The following is a 5,523-nucleotide window of genomic DNA, read 5'->3' as shown; positions in this document are numbered from 1 at the left end:
TATATATATATATATATATATATATATATATATATATATATATATATATATATATTATATATATATATATATATATATATATATGCGGTCTATTTTGCTAATATTAGCAGAATAACTATTCTGCACACCACTTCCGCACTGCACGCTGAACGCTAGTGCACTTCATTCTTTGAACCAAGTGTGCTGCAGTACTCACACGAGTGAACTTCTCTTAAAAAAAACTGCACGCATTATTTTTTTCGGTACTATTTTCGCTCTAATTTTTTAACCGTTTATCGGAATGAGGCGTGTAATATACCGTTGAAAAGCTATGGCTTAGGCGCAACTTCGACATGTTGAACACTTTTCGAGATTCCACACGGTTTAAGAGCAGTTTTGAAATTGGCGCGTCCCATGACGAGTGGCAACGAGCGTTTTTTGGCGATTTCTTCTAAACCGTTTGTCGGAATGAAGCAAACGATACGCCGTTGGATAGATATCGTCGAGGCGCATCTTTTTCATATATAAATCTTTCTCTAATTCACTACGGTTGAAGAGCAGTTTCAAATTTACTAAATCGCGGAACTCTGTTTTTCAAGTTTTTTGAAATTTTCTGTACTGTTTTTGCTCCAGTTTTCTAACCGTTTGTCGAAACGACCCGTATGATACGCCGTTGGAAAGCTACGGACAAGGCGCAACTTTCATATGTTAAAATGGTTTTGAGATTCCTTACGGTTTTTAGTTAATTTTGAAAATCGTGCGGCTGACGACGGGAGGCAGCGGCCGTTTTTCGTGAAATTTTTGCAAACCGCTGGTCGAAACGATTCAAATTATACGCCATTGGAAAGATATCAACGAGACGCAACTTTTTCATGTAGAACACTCTCTCTAGTTCTTTACGGTTTAAGAGGAATTTTGAATTTACCGAAATGCGGACACTCTGTTTTTTGCGACACCCAAATCGACGTGGGTACTTCATCCAACTGAAAACCGCACTGCATCGGACAAAAAACTGGACTGCATCAGACGGGTAAGAGAACTGCATGGTTTCTTTTTTTGTGGGACGTAAATTTTTGAAGACGAGGAAGAAACCAAACTGCGTCAGATGGACAAGTGCACTTCATCGTTTCTTTTGTCAGACTTAATTTTTCTTAGTCGAGGAAGTGAAATGCAACACTCTTAAAAGTGAACCGCAAGAACTCTCAAAAGTGAGTCACATTAGTTTCTTTTTTCATTATTTTAAGCGTCTTGAACGGACACAGTGTAAACTTTTGTAAATACATTTTTTTCCAAATGATGTGGACTTCAAAGTCCTTCATAGTGGGCTTTTTATAAGACCAGAGTGTACTGCATTTTCCTTTTTCTTTTTTCTCTATGGTTTTTTGGTATTCCCTTAGTGCACTGCATATATATATTTTTGGTTAATATTGAATTTTGCACTGCGGGGAGGAGGCGGGTGGACTGCATTTTTGTTTCACACCGCATTGCATCTGTTTTTTCAAACTGCGGGAACTCACACAGAAAAACATACGCACGCACAAATCAAAAACGAACTGCATGATTCACACAACCACACTGCATGAAAAAAACACAAAGCTCCCCAGAGGGGAGTAGCATGGGCATTGCACGACGGCCACAAGCGACCCAAGTGTCGTGGACTGCACACACTCACTTGCCGTGCTGCATGGACGCGCCGAAGGACTTCACGAGAGGGAGGCTCGCTCCAAACTGCATGACGAAACTGCAAAAAAAATGCACCGCGACATTCAACCGAACTGCGTCGCTTTTGTTCCTGTAAAAATAAGCAAGCTGGATCTCAAGAGCAAATAACAGCGGACTACATTGCACTTTGATTTTATTTTTCTTCAGAAAAACACAAAATCAGTGAAGCAAATGACAAATCTTGTTGACACGGGGGTGAGGCGCCATGGATGCGCCATGGAAGGATAGCACCTCCTCTCGTCCAGCCGTCGGCCTACACAGAGGTGAGAAAGACAGTGAGGTCAAGGCACGGCAACGCAGCCACGTCGGGCGGCCGTTGTAGGCACCGCTCCACGGCGGATGAAGTCGAATAGAGGGAGGGCCTTACCTGGCACCGTCAGGGGCTCTTCTCGTGTACTGTGGGGAAGGTGAAGAACTGCATGTCGTCGCACGCCATACCACATGCCATCATTGGCCGAACTGCATGTGAGCCGCCGGGATGGATGTGCACTGGGCCTTGCCGGAGGGAGTTTTGCAGGGAGAGGAGGCCCGTCGGAGGGAGTTTTGCAGGGACAGGTGTCCTGCAGGTTGCCGGATGGGGAGGGAAGGAAGGGGTGCCCGCGGCCTAAAGACGGCGGCAGGGGGGCGCAGGAGAGTCGACGCGGCCTGGATCCGGCGGCAACGCGCCGCGGGACGGCCGGCGCGGCCTGGATTGAGTGGCTGGGCGTCGCAGGAGGGGCGCATGACCTGAGGGGGGGTAAGGGAGTGGTGGCGCGGTGGCCGTGGATCTTGGCGGAGGTCAGAGACGATGCCCCGGCCTGCATCTGGCCATGGACAGAGAGGAGGAGTGCGAGCGTCAGGGATTTTCGGCCGTGGTCGGAGAGGAAGAAGCCGGGCTGGATGTAGCGGGATGGGAGGGAGGAGGTGGAGGAACGAGGAGGAAAGAGCCGCCGGCGACCCCCTAGCTCACCGGCCCCGCTAGGCGCATCCGTCGTCGGCAAGACGCGGGAGGACGGCGACAGGGTGGATCTAGCACTCCCTCGACCCGGTGGTTGGCAGGAACGGTGACGCGCGGATCCGACACCGGCCACGCGTGGGAGGGAGGTGGTGCAGCGGCGGGGGTGGAGGTGGTGCGGCGGCGGGGTGGGTCGAGGACTAGAGAAGAGGGGAGTGGGGAGGGGGCGATAGGATTAGGTGGGGGTAGGTGTTTTGTTCAGTGTACTTCTGTCATCGTTAGTTTGTAGCTACCTGTGCGGTTCGTAAGTGTTAGCAGAATAAGGTTTGGGTGTGCAGAATAAGGTCTTAAGGGGTGTTATCATAATAGACCCACCATATATATATATATATATATATATATATATATATATATATATATATATATATATATACAAATTTTATCTACAAGCAGTGGTAGTTACCTCCTACTTATTTGACTGCCACGTGTCTCCTAAGTTTATGCAAGCCAGATGGGTTAGCGGATCGGAAAGGATCCATTAGCACTCAACTAACTAGATTTTCCAATTAAGTAATTAAATAATTCACTGTTCGTAACGACCTATAACAACCTGCTACCTTCCTGCCTACATGCATACGCATCACGCTGAATGGATAAGTGCATCCTACATCCACTCCATATTCCCTGGAAAGGCACGGCGACCTACATACTACATACTACATTCTTCAAAAGAAATAATTCACGTTATACAAATTCCATACACGTACCCTTATATGGAAACGAGTATGTAGTATGCACATTTTCCAATAAGAATCAGAAGTATGCATTTTTTTTCTGGATGACACATATTTTAATCTCTAATAAACATTCTATGGAGCATGTGTCTGGCGCACCACTTATAAAAGGTAGAACACTCATAAGAAGGGAGGTATTCCCTTAACAAGGGAGACAATTTTCAGGGTATTTTTGCACAGACTGCTCTATGGGGTATATATACATAAAACATGTAGTATGGAGTATATAGAAAAATAGTATGGAATATATAGAAAAATAGTGTGGCATATACAAAAGATAGTATGGAGTGTGTAGTATACTCTATAGGGAATGGAGTATCTTTGAGTAGAATTTCCCCCTAATGGTATTATACGTACTATATACTCCAAAATAATCAAAGAATATATACTCCAGATTCGTGTAGAGTATGAAGAGTATATTATGTCCTACACAGTAGATGGAGGCATGCCATGTAAAGGGTGTACTAACCGGCATGAGTATCAAGAGAAGGAGTATGCCAATGGAATTAAACAAGACTCTATTTAACTATATATTAGTATATGTGGGTGATTTCCATCTAATTTCTCAAGCACCTGATGGTGGATGCACATGTAGTATGTAGTACGTTCCTAGCAAAAAAAGTAGTATGTAGTATGTAGAGTGAAAGAAAAGAGTATTAAAGGAAGAAAAGAGTGTGACAAAAGGTAGTATGAAGTATAATATTCTTTGAAGAATAGTATGGAGTCTAATAGGCAAGGTAGTACTCCCTCTGTAAATAAATATAAGATCGTTTAGATCACTAGGGAGTACGTTGTATGTTGTATGGTGTATGTCAGTATATGCTTACAGGGAACATGAACAATTATATACTTCAAAAAGCATTCAGTGGTAGATATAAAATATGCTGACGTGAGAGAGTATGGATTGCTTTATTTTTTCTTTAGACTATATCGAATATAATATTTTCTGAAAGAGAGTATGAAGTATATGCACACTATACTGAAATAGTATATGAAGAGAATATTGTTGCTAATAGAGTTTGTTTATATTCAAGCTGGTGCGTTCGGTAATACATGATCGTGATACATACATGATGCATCCATTATGTCATCCATTCATTGCAGGAAACAACATGCACATCTTGAGCGGACGCCAAAGTATATTCGTCCTCATCCAGAAGTTCTCCAAGGTCAGCAGGCTCCCACCATACTGCCAACGGTGGACAGTACATGGCCATTACATACTCCACTAGATCTAGCTGTTCTACAACAATTTGATTTCAATCTCTAGATCCACGTGTCTTGCTGCAATGGCAGTCTTGTCCACATTCAGAGGAACAGGTTGGCCTTCATGGCTTGGTTTTAAAAATGGGTCTTTAAAAAAATGGGTCTAACAAAGGGAAGTTGTATTCATATGTAGGTCAGGTCGCCTAGGGAAATCCGATCGGCGCTTTCCGCCGGGGCATCGTCGAGCAGCATGAACAACCTGGGCGCCCACAAAATGTCGGGATAAAATCAACAAATTACGTATATCAGAAAACTAAATTAGCACACGTAATGTGAGATCAAAGAACATAGTATTACATGTATAGATAACAACATGGATCGATCCAAACCATCATCATGATGAGTTCCCATCCAGGCGGCGCCTCTACGGTGGCGGCGTCCGAGCGGCCGATTGCATGGTTTGTTCGTGCGTGACTGATCTGTGCATGACAAGGGTTTGTGAGAGACAATAAGATAGGGGCTGGTACGGTGATGATGGTGGTGTTGCGTCCACATCGGCGGAGAAGGCATCGATCAACCCAAAAGCTAGCTCAAACAGAAAGTTAAAACTGCAATCTCACAGATCAAAGGTTAACATACATACATACGTGTATTTGTTACAAGTAGATGTGTCAACACGATACCTTTAGCAGCTGTGAGATCCAATGAAAAGCGATAATGGCGCCATGGCGGCTTAGTTTGCAGGCACATGTGGCGCCATGGTTGGGCCACGCAACATCTTGATTGACAAGGGAACTTTCTCGTACCATGAAGCTATGAATCAACATTAGAAGATGAGACGCTTGATTTCCAGCATAACAAAACGTCAAATTGAAAAGTGCTATTGGA

General features: G+C 44.1%; 1 long non-coding RNA gene across 1 annotated transcript; it reads right to left on the bottom strand.

The window, feature by feature from the left end:
* Window positions 1-4,550: 4,550 nt before the first annotated feature.
* On the bottom strand, window positions 4,551-5,087 carry LOC119306105. Its single transcript, XR_005148862.1, has 2 exons — window positions 4,993-5,087; window positions 4,551-4,894 (listed from the first exon to the last, which is right to left on the bottom strand). It is a non-coding gene; the product is annotated as an uncharacterized LOC119306105 (long non-coding RNA).
* Between the last annotated feature and the right edge of the window lie 436 nt (window positions 5,088-5,523).

This window comes from Triticum dicoccoides, chromosome 5B (genome assembly GCF_002162155.2).
Source record: "Triticum dicoccoides isolate Atlit2015 ecotype Zavitan chromosome 5B, WEW_v2.0, whole genome shotgun sequence".
NCBI classification, from domain to species: domain Eukaryota; kingdom Viridiplantae; phylum Streptophyta; class Magnoliopsida; order Poales; family Poaceae; genus Triticum; species Triticum dicoccoides.
Note: the sequence above shows the minus strand (reverse complement) of the source record. Positions and strands in the feature narration are given on the sequence as shown.